Source organism: Calypte anna, chromosome 2 (assembly GCF_003957555.1).
Source record: "Calypte anna isolate BGI_N300 chromosome 2, bCalAnn1_v1.p, whole genome shotgun sequence".
In the NCBI taxonomy this organism is placed as follows: Eukaryota; Metazoa; Chordata; class Aves; order Apodiformes; family Trochilidae; genus Calypte; species Calypte anna.
The window spans coordinates 30,028,272-30,045,168 of record NC_044245.1 but is presented as its reverse complement, the minus strand read 5'-3'; the positions used below and the strand labels follow the sequence as shown (position 1 = coordinate 30,045,168).

Here is a 16,897-nt window from a genome sequence, read left to right as displayed (position 1 = left end):
ACTTGCTGACTAACACAAGTATATCATTTGCACATCAGTCATGCCGTCCTGGAATTTAATCATAAAGAGCTTCCCAGCACTGCTTTACATCAAATTTTGGATTGTTTCCCACAGTTTGGCCAAACAGGTCAAAGTTTGCAGTCAGAGACAGTTTAGAGTGTTTCATAACCTTTTTAGTAAATTATAATTTCAGCTACACTGTTCTAGATAACTTTAAAAAACAACAGTTCTCATGAGGGGGTTGGTCTTACTTTGCTTAAGCAACAAGTGCTAACCTCCAACACAAAGTTCACCAGCCAAAACAAGACAAGGCGGGCACTGCTGAGAAAACAGTTTAATATTAAACTCTTACATAAATCATTAACATATGCTAAACTGTTTATGATGGCAAAAGGTCCATTTTAAGCAGGAGAAAATATGAAATATATCCCTGTATGCATATGCAACCTTAGCTATCCCCATTACTTAGGATTATATGAAATATTTTGCACTATTTCTGAGACTTTAAAAGGAAAAGTATCTATGAAAGTTATTAAGTAACACTCAAAAAATGCTATTTTTAGAGAGATAAAACATACACAATCATAAATAAACATACAAATCATAAATAGCTATACTTCTACCAGACAGCACAAACTAACATTTAATTAATAAAACTTGCTAAGTATAGCTATGAATTTAGAGCTCCAAGTGTAAATAAATGCAATTTACAAATAAATGAAAATACATAAAAGTAATACATTTATGATAATTCTGAGTTGTATTTATTGAATTGTATTTATTTGTATTTTATTATTTTTTATGTATCTCGAATGTTTGAGTTACATTGAATAACCAGATTTTGTAAACATAAGTAAAATAAGGGTGAAACTGTACATTCGGGAGTGACTAGAAAATAGGGATACCTTTTTCTTCTTAAGTGTGTGAATGACTGAATGTACCAAATTATGACAATACTGGCATTGCTTTCAAGGAATACATTTCACTTATAACATGTAAAAATACCAATACAGTATATGCAGGAGCCACCTATATTTTGATTTTTCCATAACAAAAGTTAAATAAAAGCTAAAAGATTAGTAACAATCTTCAACCTCGGAGGACATGGTGCTTTGTTTGATGAGCATATTTTCCCCAAATGGTGTGATGTATGAACATACCAACACATTTAGGAAAAGCAACTGAAAGAACCTATGAGCCACAAGAGACAGTTGTTTACTGATTTGGCCGCAGAGAAATTACTCATGGTTCAAGAGAGATAAAATGCCATGAAGCAACTATCACAAGAGGGTAAACCATACCACCAAAAATACTTTCAAGGAATTATTAGTAGGTTATGGCTGGTAAAGGAATAAAAGATACTGAGGGGAAATAACACCTTTACCAGAACAAGTTCTAACAAGAGATGGGGGGGGGAAAAAAAAAAAAAAAAAAAAAAAAAGCATGAAAATTTTAATTCCACTAATTAAAACAGAAGAAGATAAGGGGTGTAAAAAATGGACAGGTTCTGAGACTTTCCTGGGCTTTTACAAGTCAATAACTTAACCGATGTACAGATACAAATCTCCTACTGATGCATACAAATCACTACAAACCTAGAATTTCCAGGCATCTCGTTTGCAATGCAGATTTTGTTCTAGTGACTTAAATCAGAGTCTCTTCAGTTTCACAGACCTGCACTAAACATGATGCAAGCCCCGTGCAAAGGCACTCCTCAATTTTTTGTCATTCGGTATTTTCTAGTTCAACAAAAATTCAAAGTGAGTAAAATGCAAACCCATCAGTTATAAAATCAGACATGGCACACAGAGCACAACTCTACACAGGTTTGAGGATGTTCAAGTATACAAGAAATTTTCTTTAAAGGAGAAAGAAAAGTAGGATTTTCAAAAAAAATGCTTATGCTAAAGAAAAAAAAAAAGAATTATCTGTAAAAGTGGATAATTCTGATGGCTGAAAGTGCCATTTTACAAACAGTTTCATGGCAACTATTCTGAAGTTCTGATTTGCTACTGAAACTATTAGGAACCTTTAGAGGTTGTCACCAAAGCAACTACTACAATTAAGGTCTATTTGTTTCCTAGGCTAAAAAGAGTTGTTTATATTTTTGGTGCAATTAAGAAAACTTTTAGTATTAATTTTCTATTAAGAATCATCCTTGAATGTTTCACAGACCTTGGACAAAAACAATCTTAGAAACCAAAAATAAACCAGAAAATATTTTGTCAGCTGACAATACTCAAGGTACACCTCAAGAACTTCCCAAGGGCTCAATGTACTTACACTTCAGACAGGTCTTCATACATATTTTACATTCAACAACAGAAGAGCACAGAAGTGACACACATTAACTGCTGCAGAAGTCTAAAATGAAGAAGTCTTCATTGTGATCAATACATAACTGATGTACATGAGGAATAAGAACAGTACAAAACCACTTTTCCAAGTGGCAGGTACCAAGGTTTTTTAACATGTGATGTTTCAGGTTTGGCCAGCAAAATCCATTTAATTTAAAAATTACTGTAGGTTCCCCCACTGTACAAAATAAATTAAAAATAATAATAAAAATAATAAAAAAAATCCAAAGTGCAAAATAGTGTTTTCCACTTATCTGTGATCAAATAACTATGATTAAACAACTTTGCCCAAAAGTTATTTTTGGCATAAGGAAGTTTGTTGCTTGCCATTCCGGAATTGACATATCTGAGCTCACACCAGCACTACTTGGTTCCCAGGTCTATGGCAAGGATACATTTCCAGTGTTCAGAGTCATTAATCATAAGATGGACAAAAACTTGGCAGGAAGTATCACCTTTTTTTCTATTTAGACTTGAATCAAATTTCACTGGCCAAGACTCAAAGGGAGCCACAAATTTCTCAGAAATTATATTTCTGGATCACAAAATTATTTATGAGACAGTAAATAGGTTTACTGTTTTACTGGAAAACAAGAATTTTTTAATTTTTTTTTTTTTTTTTAAACCCGTGATTGCTGGTTGGTAAAACTTACCAAAACAACCAAATAACAAAAATAGAAAAACAACTTTCAAAAGGTTTCAAACCCCTTCTGTATACCTTTTTTCAACAAACCACTTCATCTTGGAATACTGTAACAGTAATTCAATTTCCCTTACCTTAGTCTGATTTTGATACGTTAGAGTGCAGCACAGCATGGTTTTGAATACACATCTTCTATAGAAGATTTTTATTTAAATGTAATTTGTCATTTAAAAATGTTACTAATAGTAAGTTTCATAAGAATTCATATTGTCACCTTTTAAGGGCCTAAAGGCTACATAAAGGTGAACCAACATGGTAGTAACTTACTTGCCATTTTACTGCACTGAAGCTACGTGCTCACTGAGCTGCAATTTCAATCATAAAACTAATTAATAATAAAACTAGGAGATAGGTTTTCATACCTTGTTGTACTGACAAGCCAATGTTCTGCTAAGTACATAACCACATGGGTAAATACTAAACAGGAGGAAGAAGAAACCCATAACCCCCTTCCTTTCTAACACCTGAAATATGGGAAACCCTCTACTAAAAAGCTCCAGCCCTCCCTGGTATTATTTTTATACCATGAGAAAGCCTCTTAGAAGAAATGAACCTTAACCTCTCTCTCCTACGGAAAGCTGAATAGGTAACAGCAGGTTACCAGGACAGGAATTAGATCTTACCTAATGAGTTTATTTGTGACAGGCTAAAGGTACAGCAAAGTCCTAAGCCAGAATTCAGACAAGACACTGGGTTTCCACTGTCATTTTGGGGCACCATCACAATCTTCACAGTTAACTATCCTCAAAGAAGGATGTTGTTTCACTGCAACAGCCTCCAAAACTGACAGCTATCTTTCCCTAGAGCATCAGTCATGGTGGTTTGGTAAGACAGCAGAACTACTACCTAAAAGTGAGAAAGGCAATGAAGAGGACAGCATCTGTGGTTTAGGTATTTTTTTCACATGGCATGCTATCTCTTTTTAAGCAAATATAGGACCATAAGCTACACTAGAGCACGTATACAGGACAGGGTGCGTGGAGGGCAGCTGAGAAACAGGCTGAAGACAAGAAGGCAGTCATCAAAAATATGCTTAAAAGTTGAGAGGATGGATGGTTCTGTGGTTCTGGTACTGTCTACCTGTGAAATGTGGTGGAAATCAGACAGGTACTGTGTACTTCATTTCCTTAACTGTGACACCAGAATAAGAGCACTTCTAACTCCAGCAGCCCTGCATGGATAAATGCTGTAAAGATTCAGGTCAGCTTCTAGAACTGGGAGAGATTTTAGTGCCTCAAATGAAAAGTCACATACATATAATGCATATTTGAAAGCTTATGATTGTGCAGCATTCCAATATCACCTTTCCCAAAGCTTTAGGTTGTTACACTGAACTATAAAGTTTACAAATTGAAGACTTTTGAATGGTTAGTCTAAATACAACAAATTAGGCAAAAATTTCAATGTCTTTCTACATGAGAAAGCAAAGAAAAGAGAAAAAAAAGATTGGACTGAGTTTCATCCCAGGCACTTTTACTGAAGACTGTGCTTAGGAGGTCAGAAAGAAGAGAGGTCTGCATTTGTTCTGAAGTGTCAGAAGGCAGAATTAGCAGCAGCAAGAATTAAATAACTTACGTTGTCAAGAGCTAGACTGTAAAAAAAAAAAAAAAAAACAAAAATAGGAAAACTCTACTTTATTCATTACAACATTAAGAAGAAGAGATTGAGAAAAGCAAGGAAGACTGCGAAGCATCACCTAACAGGCTTAAAACTCTTGAAGAATCAGACTTGTGGGAAACAGGAACCTCTGTGTCCTGTCTTCTGCTATCCCTCAGAAGGATGCATTTCACAGAGGGACAGTTTTGGTCTGTCCACAGGCAGACTTGTGAATATCTCCATTTTCAGACAAAAATTCGTCTGATAAAACAACAGAAAAACCATGGGTGTAAGTTTTGCAAAGCTTATTCCACTTACTCTATCATGAGAGGATTTTATACTAATACTGAATAAACTACATTAGATACTTGCTGCTGGACAACTCATATACCAGTCTTTCAGAAAACAACTGCTCAATAGAGTGGGAAGTGTCTGAAAACCACCACAGTAAAGATAAAGCAAAACGGTAGTTTGGATATTGCCTTTCCAAGGACATCTACCATTTCTCATATACAGAACCTTTTTTCCCCCTTTAAAATATTTCAACATTTTAATGTATTTAAGATTTGAAATTCAATACAGCTTTGCTCGTGATTTAAGTAATCAGTCCAGTCACGTCTCTCTTCCCTATCATTCTAAATACAAAAATAATACATACCTTTTACAGGACAAGCTTTTCATTAGGCCAAAAACCATCAAATTGTCTCAATATTTTCAATACTTCCACTCCATTGTTAATGAACTGCCTCAGAAATCAAGAGAGATGCACAAACAGTAGTCATTAAGCCTCACTGCTTAACTGACCCAGTGATACAGACAAAGCAAGCTCATGCCTTTAGAAGATTTCCCTGCAGGGTAACCACACAAAAACAAAGTATGAGCAATAGTATAACAGATATCTAATAAGATTTCAGTTTCTTGTTGCAGTTTCATGCTTTACAAGATCTACGTGGCTTGCATGGACTTGCAGAGGGCTGTTTTGTTGGGGAGGAGTTGAGGGTTTGAGTTTACTGTGGTTTTTGTATTGTGGCAGGGTTGGTTTGTTCATTTTTAAATAATTTAGAAATTAAACTTAATGTAAAAATCTGACAGCACAAGGGACCTTTTGGGAGTGGTGACACTACCTGGCCATGAATCTGGTAAGATACCCATAATATGTTATTGAACTATCTTGTAACTCTGGAGTTGACAATTATACACCACAACTTGAAAGGTATTTCCAGCCACTGCCACGTAACTTTGTTCCACAGTTTTGCAGAAAATCTGAGACTTTGCTAGATACACAGAAAGAACAGCCCATTTCACTCATTTCACTCATATTCCTTTCTTATTTGGGAATTCTAAATATTCTTTTTTCTAAAGACCCACTGACATTAGAAAGGCTGTATGCAAGTCATTACCATTTCTTCTCAAAATGCTCCTTGAAGCATATTCAACCTTGACTGTGGTTGAAATGCCATTAGAACAATAACCTGGAAGGTGAAATATCTTAAAGAAAACCAAGCAACATTTTCAGTCAGTAACTGCTGTAAGAACTTAAGACTTGAGAGGGACCATATCACCACAGTATATATCAAGGTAAACCTTGAGAATGGTTATTCCCTCTTCCTTTTTTTTTTTTTTCTGAAATTCTAGTGAGGCCTCAGAAACCTCCAAATCTCCAGTGCATATTTTATCATGTTCAGTTTACTCTTGTGTCTTTCTATGACAACACCATCCATTTAACTTCCACAGCTCTCCTCCCATCTCAGTGTTACCCTACCTGCTATATTCACAGACAGCAAGTGTAATCCCAGCCTTCATTTTGCCACGTATACATGACAAACATGGAATAATTTACTGTAATATACACTTTCTAGGGCTTCTCTGCACCTGTTCCTATTATATTCATAATACCTTAGATTGATTTTACAAACTGAATGACCTCTCTCAGATCTTTCAGCAAATCTTAGTTCGTTTAAGCTGCATTTGATAAATGGAGTAACCATGAGTTATGAGAACACACCATCCAATACTATCTCCCAGACTGCTTCAGGAGACTCTACCAAAGCCTTCAGAAGAAAGAAACAAGACAACCTGTCCAACTTAATGAACAGTCATTTTTATTTCTATAGTTAAGGCACAACAGAAAAGCTGAGACAAGAAAAACTGCAAGTTTATATAAATACTTTTCATCGGTATTTATGATCTGCAGCTACTGAAGTGAAAAACACTCTTATCATTTTTGTAGGCATTTTGAACAGACTCCCAGACTTGTAGAAAAAGTTACATAATAGGAAATGCTGTTCGAACATGAACAATTGTAATAAAGATTGATATGGCTGTAGGCCAGAATACTGTACAACTCAACTCTAGAAGGCCAGATCCATACAAAGGACACATGAAATTTAGGGTTTTATAACCAATATACTATGTAGAGACCTCACAATTTGAATACCATAAGTACTTCAGTTTCCTAAGCTTTAGCACAAGTCCCACTACACCTCCTTCTGTATGAGAACGGATGGCTTGGTACACACCCTAAGCATGGTCAAGAATCTAGATGTTCTTCTGACTCTCCCCCATATGGCATAAATTGATGGTCTACTGACAGGTGGCAGCCACTGATTCTATTACATGTTGAGGAAAATTACATAGCTCTTTTTTACACTATCAGGATATGCTAAACACAGGTTTCGTTCCCACCTCTGCTATAGGTGGTTACCACACCCTTCTTCCACTGCAGTAGAAGCCTTAAAGCTGGGGCTACAGATAACACCTACACCTCCTGCTAACAAATTTCCTACCATGCTGAAAATAATAAAGTTTGGCAAGCCTGAAAGTTAAAATCAGAAAGCGGGTTCTCAACTGGGCACTGATCACAAAGGATGAGTCCCTGATCCAGTCCCTTCTGAAAAGGCCATTCCACTCTTTCACAGGACAGATACTTCATGAGAAATGCATAAGCTAGTCCAGAAAACTCAGTTTGAAAGGACTTTAGATCAACTTAGTTAATAAAGAGAAATCAGAAATCATTTGAAAGGAAGCATACTCAATTTGGACAGCATGTTTCTTATAATGGGAGAAGTGGTTTTTTTATAGATAAAGGCTACAGCATCGGTAAGGGTATCTGCCCACAGAGTGGACACTGAAACAGAGAATTAGCATTCACTGATTTTGGCCTTCCCATAGGAAAGAAAAACAGAAAAAAAAGCTTAGAGCCAAAACTTTATGGCAGCTTTCTTTAAAATGAGTGTAATAATGTGCATATATTTGCTTGTGAACACCTGCATGAGATTAAACTTGTTTTTACAGTTACATAGATTGTTCAGGTTCTTACCAAGAAAAACGTTCTCTGGTTTCTTTGCTTTAAAAATTCAGTTAGAAGTTTGTGCCATGCCTTTATCGAGTATATTCAGATTCATATTAGAGTAGGCACAAATCAACTTGTATTTTAGCGGTGCCATCTGTCAGATTTTTTTTGTAATCTTCTGCCAATACTGCAGAAGATCAAATGAAATAAAATCTAGACATGAGGTTTCACTTACTCTGCCACAAGAAATAATGTTCAAGGTGGCAAAGACAGATCTGTTTGATAATTATGTATTTTCTGCTAAAGTGTTCCATATGCTTAGAATGTTTGGAATTAAGCCAGGAAGAAAAGCAAAAGCACTACTGCTAGTTGAGCTGTTCCTCTGCAAAATGTGCATCAGGTTTCCTTTGCACAACTGAATACGAGATAAAAACTTTCTTATCAACTATTTCTTTTCACTATGTTAATCAGAAAAACATCCATGTAATTCCAGAAATGTCTGCATTTAGCTCAACAGTTTCAAATATGAGAGAAAATAGTGCAAAAATACTTGAAATATATTGACAATTTCACTTGATTGATTCCATCAGATTTACTAGGCCTTTTGATCATCTAACAACATTTATAAATATAATGCTTTGACAACTGTCATTAATAACAAGATATACTCCTTATATAAAACAGCACAGTGCAGTTGCAACTATTTACCATCTCCATTTAATCTTAGAGAAAAAGATTTATTCCAAATTTATAATTTAAGACATTTGCATTAGTTCTAAAATTAATCCATCTAATTAAAGATTAGCTTTGATAAAACAAAATGAGAAACTATTATTAGTTCTGAGTGAGAGGAATATATAGAGAACAGATCAGAAGATGACACAGAGCACTTCTCAGGATTCAGATGGTGACTGTTACTGATAGGAACCCCACTTCCTTCCTGCATCCCAAGCTTTTCTGCTGAAGGATTCTGAACCCATCAAGACCGTTTTAATTAGTAGCTGTAAACTGAATCATATTCTGATATTTTTTTTTCCAAGTACACTGCTGCTATGAAGTTCTTTGTAGAAATGAGTATCAACTGATTCCAGGCAGAGCTCTGTAATACTGTATTGACCTTAGAAAATAAAAGAAGGAACAGCAACATGAGAATTTTGGGCCAAAGCTAGCTGAATCTCCCTTACTGCCTTGCATGTCACCATTTATGTAACAAAACTACCAATTATAATTTAAGGAATTAATTTACCTCTGCATTTAATAAATAATCAATTTGTAAAGGAAATAGAATGGTATAGATTACATTTTTAAAGTCTCTCAAACATGGAGTTCAAATTCTTGATACTAAGAAGGGTCCTAATAGCAACTACTGGGTTCTTCCATCAGAGAAAATGAACAGAAGGGAGACAATCTGGTGATTGTATATAAAGTCAGTAAAATCTATATAGACATGAATACTCTCAAGGTAGGGATCATAGAGCTGTAGAAGGATGCCTGTAAGAATGTCATAGCTCTACAGACAGTGCTATCTGTATCTATCAGTGCTATGAAACCCTGAAAATGGCTGAAATACAGCTGTCTTCCTGTTGCTGTAGCTTGCTAAAGGTAAATAAGGCAATAAGGCAATTCATTCAAAAGTCTCCTGGACATTCCATCTAATTGAGTATGACTCAAATTTGACATTTACTTTAATCTGTCTGTAAGTATGGGGTTCTCTAATGCAGCCAAAGAATCTTCAAAATTCTTGAGAGATACCTCAAGTATGAAAATATTTATATACAGTATAAATTCCCATGTTTTATTTTCATCCCAAAAGGAATGTCGCCCACTTTACAAAAGAGAGAAACTGTAACCTTGGGGGTCATTACCAGATCAGAAAAGACTTATCTTTCCCCGAACAGTTTCACACAGATAAGATACCATAAGGTTTCAAGCAGCACATGACTTTCAACACCATAGAAACTTCTGCTTCAAACGCATCTCAGAGAAAATGGCCTTTGCAAAATCTGTTTTCTGAACAGTTCTAATAGTGCACTATTTGCAACTGAAATCACTTTCCTACCCCATTCACTTCCATTTATGTCCCTTAATCAAGCAAGCCCTCTCCAAGAGATTTTCAGGTTATTTACTTACAGGCTTCCTGGGAGAGAGGCAAAAATTACCTTGGCTATATTTCTTCCTAACACATTTCTGAGCTTCAACTGGAAAAATAAGGTGAAAGGCTAAAAACAAGAGGGAATCTCAGCTACTAATAGTCATGTATGAGACCACAGTTAGAGGAAGTAACAGAAAAAAAACCAACCAACCAAAAAAAAACCCCACAGATTATCTGACCCCACTGTTGAACTCCATATAGTGTCTCCATTAAAAGACAAAATGAAAACTCCAGAAAATGTAATAGCCCCCCCAAACATGTCTTTTTATATAGATGTAGCAACGCATTTGAGCCATACTCATCCACAACCATTTCACAACTTGAAGCTGCTCCTCAGCACTGCTACTTGAACTGATGAATGGAAATATAAGTAAAGAGCAGCACCAGAAACATGTCCTTTGCCCTAGACAAACAGAGACTGGAATGGATGTTGCAGAGAACAGAAAATGACAGCAAACTAACTTGAAGCTGGGAGGTTTGCAATTGAAACACTTGCTAAGGTTCCTCTCAAACACAGCCAAGTTTCCACACTTTATGCAAGTTTTTCAACACATTCTTTTGTTTCAGTTTAATTCAGACAGATTCCAATCCTGAAAGAAAAAAGCTTCTAGGATTCCTCTAATGTACATGCACGCGTTACAGATAAAGCCTGATACCTCATTATTATTAATTTTGCCTGTTCAGGTACTTCCTCTCTTGTCATTAGTATATCTAGTACTTTCTTAAGTAAGAAGAGGCAATGTAAGGCTCATTGCACTTTTTACGCTATTAGTAAGTCAACTCTCCAAATTGTTTTCCTATATAGCTTGCAACAGTTACTACAATATTCCACCATTACATCTTTTTCTAGGCTTCCCTACTGCTTAATGAAAAATCTTCTTTGTTAGTCAAACTATGTTTAAAGCTTCTCATTACTATGCACAGATTTTTATAGCTTTCTTCCTTTTACCAGGTGTCTGTCTCTGTTAATTTTGACCAAGCACTTTAATGGTTTTGTACAAGTGTCCTCTTGGCTTCAATTCTTCCTTTTCTTTTTCTTTTTTTCTCCTCTTCAGTTTATATTCAACTGGAAAAACATTTGCTGAAGAGGTCAAAAAACAACTGATCCTTTTCATGCATTCACCACTTGTTGAAATTTTGCCCCAACTTTTGAATCTGAACATACCCTAAATCACATTTTTTAAGCAGGCAGCCATTTGGTGAAGAGCAATTTGCTTGCACACCCAGGCGCACTCTCAGATTTTTTTTCTTTACAGTCAAGGCCTTTTATTGTCTACAAAAGTTAACCTTTAGTTGGCCTGTACAGCAAAATAAGGCCAGAGTTTGGGTTTTTTTATGCCTGTTCCTGCTACTACAAAAACTTTCAACTAGGCAAGCTACAAAGCGCTTGCTAAATCCCTCTCCCAGAGTCACAAATGCTACTTTCTATAAAATTTACTGCAACCAAACTGAAGTTGTACTAACTGCTACAAAAAATTTATGACCAAAAGTAACAAATTACTGTTTTTTCAGCATCTGTAGAACTAATTCAATACCTTGCATAATATTCTAGTCCTCCATGTAAGACATCAGAAGTGGGATAGTTTTAGTTACAGGGAAGACATATTAATCACCCTACTGGCTTACACGAAAATACCTACTACATGCTTAGAGCAAAATGATTTGCAAAATGTAAGTTGCAGAGTAACTGAATTCTTTTCCCTACGATATTGCACCCATGTAGACTCAGTGTTTCTTTTAAAAAGCATTAACAGTAGCTATGGCATTCTTAAACATAGCTGCAGTTATGACGTGGAAGACACTGGTTTTAAAAGCACTTTCAGAATGAAGACATGAGATTATAGCCGATTTGTCAAACATACATACCATAAAATTATAAAAACCTGTTTCAAAACATTCACATAACCCAAGAAGTTGAAGCCTAACCAGATTGTGTGTATGATTTTCTCCAATCTCTTTTGACCTATTCCCAAAATGCAGCTCAGTAGGTCTTGAACTGTCTGTTGAAGATTGGTGTTTCTCTTAAGACCATTAAAAGATTAAAATACATAACGATCTCCTGTTGAAGAACTGAAAAAACATAATATACCACTGAATTGGTCACAGCACAGATTAAAACCAAGTCAAGCTCTGTTACACAGGGCAGTTGGTTTTATGTGTCCTTTTCCTTTTTTAACATTGGCTTATAAAGAAAGCAATAGCATTATTAAGTGTGGAATGTTAAGTGTTTATGCAAGTTGTCTCCCTTAAACGGGGTATGTATCTTCAGTTGCCACAAAGTGGTACTTAATATACTGCTATGTTTTCTTAAGCAGAAGTAAAAACCAACAACCGAGTTGTTTATTTTTTCCATCAGTAACTGAGTGATGCTGAACTTAGTTCACAGAGTGCGAAGTGCTCACTCCAGAAACACCACATTAAGTCAAAATGTGCCTTTCACCAAAAAAACGTGAGTTCAGTCATTGCATTTGGAAGACTCAACTCTTCATTCATGCGAACACTTGCTCCACCTAGAAGCAGATGATCCCAAAATGTGGTCCTGGGCTGGCAGTCAGGGGGATTAAAAAATGTAAAAAAATGAAAACAAGAAAAAAAAGAGGGGGCAGTCAGAAGCTGTTGCAACCATCATGTAGTAAAAGCTCATTCCCTTAAAGCCTACAAAAGCGTGTGCGTGCATCTTGCTTAGAATATCTCCATCAGGCTCCCAGATTGGGATAATGTAAGAGTCACAGGGAACAATATTTACGTGGGAGCTGAAAGGAAAGCAAGAAGTAGGCAGATTACAGGACCAAGAAGTGTAGGATCAGGAACAATATATTATGTCTTTCTCCAAGAGCATCAATGATATCTATATGCTGTCTGGGACTTTCTGAGTTTCTAATACACCAGTAGTACCTGTCCTTAACTTAAAGTAAAACCTAGAACTGAGAAAAAAAGCCATGAAGAATGTACATGACATAGGTAGAGAGCAGCAGAACAGCAAATTATGTGCCGTGTGCTTTTATGGCTAGCCAGTTGTACCAAGTCACCCAATGCCAGATAATTTTTTCAGTATTACTTAGGTTTTTTTAGAAACACGCACATGGAATATAGCTTTACATTTGCTTTTATCATTTACTTTAAAACAGGAAAGTAAACCTCAAGAAACATGCAGTTGTTCAAATTTGTCAACTCTCACTTGAGCTTTGAAGCTTAACAACCACATACCAAACCCTATACTGCTTGTGGTTTCAAGACTTAAAGCCAATGAACTCATGTTCCATAACCATTATCACAGAGACAGCAGTCACCTGCTGAATCACCAAAACCATATCCTGACAACTACTTCTGAGTTATTTCCCATTCAATTGTTTGTCTGGTTATATCTGCCTTGTTTCTATAGAAAAAACTCAGCAAGTAGTGCAGGCTTGTAAATTGTAATTTACCATCAAATCTATTCATATAGTACTGCCTTAGTCACAAAAATAAGAGAAAAAAAAAATTGCTTTTTTTTTTTTTTTTTTTTTTTTTTAAGGTGAGGGATGAAAAGTTGAAAAAGAAAGCGATTTCCTTCCTTGTGAAATGAGATTTATGGAAAGTTGAGCTTAGATTCATAGAGGTACCTACCCGTCATATTTCTGGCTTTGGAATCTTAAACAGTTATTTCATTCTTACAACTTAATTTTTCCATGTATCAGAGCAAGGCAGAAAGTTTATACATGTAAAGCTAATCAGACATTACATAGTGTTTAAAAATCATTCATTTTTTGTTTTGGATTTGTCAAAAAGATTAATACCAAGTAGAAAATGACAGTTAATACTGCAGATTATTTTAAAATTAAACCACTGACTCTGAAGAAAATCATTAAACTCTTCCCTTCAAAAAACCTTACAGAAATAACTGTTCTCTTAGCTCTATACATCAACAATCATCTTTCATTATATAGCCTAGGAACCTCAAGTGATTTCAAAATTCCCTTTACAGTTCAGAGATATTTTATTACCTATCAATTTCAGTGAGGAAGTTATCTTACTGAAACTTGGACTAGGTACCCAATAATTAACTCAAATCTGTATTTATTTTTTTTCCTTCTGAAGCAATGCCTTAACTTTGTCTTCAAACAGCTCAGCAGCAACTTCATAGAATCTGGGAAATTTCTGATTTTAACTGAAAAAAGGAATCAGTCAATTACCTGACATGTTTGAAACAGTTTAATTATTCTACTACTAAAATGCAATGGTGAGTTTTGCCACATTTACATTAAAAAGGTATAAAGGTAGGTTTTGACGGCTTCTTTACAAGACCATTCAAGTTCAGCCCTTGCAGTATAAAAGTATTAATGAGTAAGCACTCTAAAAGAAACATCTCTCATTTAAATTGAGAAAAAAAAAAGCATACATTCTATCAAAAGAGACAAACTGGCCTTTTTATGCCAATTCACAACTTTTGCAGTGATGGAAGCATGGCAAGGGAGCCCAGTGAGCTTTGGGAGGGTTACTGTGCAGAGCAGGATGGTACCAAAGCAAAATCAAGAGCAGTGGTGAGGACAAGAAGGAAAGATGAGGGTTGCTTGTTCTAGGTACGTATCTTAACATTGTCTCATAAAAATACACAAAGCAACAAATGGTATGAGCAAGGAGAAATCTGAAGGTTGCCCTTATCTTTTCCTCCAAACATGCAAAATATTTATGTCACACATTGAAAAGAAAAATCTGTAAAGGAAAGACATCATCTTTCATTTTGTAACTCTGACGTAGATGTCAATGTAAAAATTAATTTGCTGAACCAAATACTTCTGTACAAAATACCAATGTTTCATGTTGGCCCACAGGAATTGTACCCCTGAAAACATGGCAGTGGAATCTGATGGAGAAGTCAGAATATTTGACCAGCTAGGCCATGGAGTTGCTCTAGTAAATTCCTACTCCATGCAATCAGTTAGAATTTGTCTTCAGGGGCCAACTATGTATGTCTTTCAGCTTATTAGATGTTATACAATGCCACACATAAAGTGTACAGTACTGAGCAATTCAAAAGGCACATGGGTTGAATTTCAAGAGGCAATTATTCAGTGGAAAAAAATGAGCATCTCTTTATTCAATTAAAACCAGAGTTTAGGATGCATCACTGAGGGCAACTAACTTATTTCTTTGTCCCCTTTAATGTTCACAGCTGGCAAACAGCAAACCTACATTTTCTTAAGGCAGTTTCAGATAACTCCATTCTAGTTCTTAAAGTCTACTTCACTTAAGTAACTTCATTTAACTCAACTTCTTAATGATAAGTTTTATCGTTAACATAATGCCTTGTTAAAACGTGAAGCTCACCACTACACAGAGGTGCAGAAAGTCCAGGGAGGCTTCAGCCACGAAACATTTATTAATACATCTGAAATTCTGAGAAGCACTTCTGAAACTGGTTTTCTTTCTCTTCATTGAGATTCTCTTGAAAAAGAACTGTAAACAAATCCACTAGGACAACACAGCTCTGGCAATTTGCATTATCTTCTAGTTATCTACCTAGATTTCCAAACCAATTTACAAAGCAATCATTCTTTAACTAGTTAGTGCTCTGTCAAAAGAATGTATGGAGCAGAAATTGTTTCAAATGAGCTAAAGTTTTTGTTTACTCAGGAAAAAGAAACAATATTATAACTGGCTAGAAGTGTAAACATCTACAGAGCTCAATTATATAAGCAAGTCTTATTTCCTTATCAAAATACACATAAAGTCAAAAAGGGAATGCTGGGGCATTTCTCCTACCAACAGGCATCCACAGGAGGAAAACTGCTGAGTCATGAAGGCACACACAACATTAAAAGCTATTCCAGTATTACAGATTACGTGCATTTTTGAAGTGTATTCCTACTGAAGTTTCTAATTGCCATGACATATATTTAGAGGTTGTAGTCAAGCAAACTACACTTGGACATTTTCAAATGGATGAATCCCAAACACCACGGAACACAGATGTTGAGTGCATGGTGCTACCTCTAATTCTATTTCTCCACTTAAACTGCCTTTGGAGGAATGATCAACACTTACTATGGTTTGTATGAAAAAAGCTCCATTCTCATTATCTTTAGGTGTAACAGTAGAGCAAATAAAAATGTAAACAAAGATTACCAGATGTGGAATACACAGTGTCAGAGAGGAAGCAGTACTTCCTGATGCCAGGCTTTTTATCTTGCAAGGTTTGAATGCCACACTAACCCTGGCAGTGTTCATCTCCAGAATACTTATATTGTTAGCACAGAACAAATTATATTTTAGGCTCTCATCTTGCCAATGAGAGAATATTCAGTGCAACAGATAACCCAGAGCAAAGCTCAGAACAGTGTGCTTGAAACTGATTTCCCTTTAACAAGGCCTATACAGAAAATACAGATGCTCTCTATACTGGGACAGGGTTAAATTTTGCAACAGCTTTGTGGAACGTAAGAGGCTCCTACACTGACTTTACATATGCTTTTGATTAAGTAATACACAGAGGGCAGGAAAGAAGAGATAACCTTTTATTTCTCTTCCTTGCAAAGGGAGTTCTTACAATGATTAACATTAATCACCGAAACAGTGCAACAGGAAAAAGAAAATAAATTAAAAAACATTAGCAATCAGCATTTCTACCCAGTTTCTCCTCTTTATCCTACTAATATATTGACATATCAAGCTCTTACTTTCTGATATAAACAGAATTTTCAATTTTAAGTGTTCTGTTTGGGATATACTGTCAGTTGTAACAATCCATAGGGATACAGGACTGCCTAGTTGCATGACGTGCCTAGAGACAGAGCACTCCTAAAAATAAAATCTTTATG

At 35.7% G+C, this 16,897-nt stretch overlaps 1 protein-coding gene across 3 annotated transcripts in view; it reads right to left on the bottom strand.

Moving 5' to 3' along the window:
• AHR (aryl hydrocarbon receptor) overlaps nucleotides 1–16,897 on the bottom strand; it is a 60,674-nt gene that overhangs the window by 30,711 nt on the left and 13,066 nt on the right. The window contains exon 1 of one of the 3 annotated variants that reach the window (XM_030444415.1): nucleotides 252–311. The exons of the other annotated variants lie outside the window; for them this stretch is intronic. The gene's annotated coding sequence lies outside the window, so the exon portion shown is untranslated. Of the gene's footprint in view, nucleotides 1–251; nucleotides 312–16,897 lie in introns of those variants that run through there. 3 annotated transcript variants of the gene reach the window in all.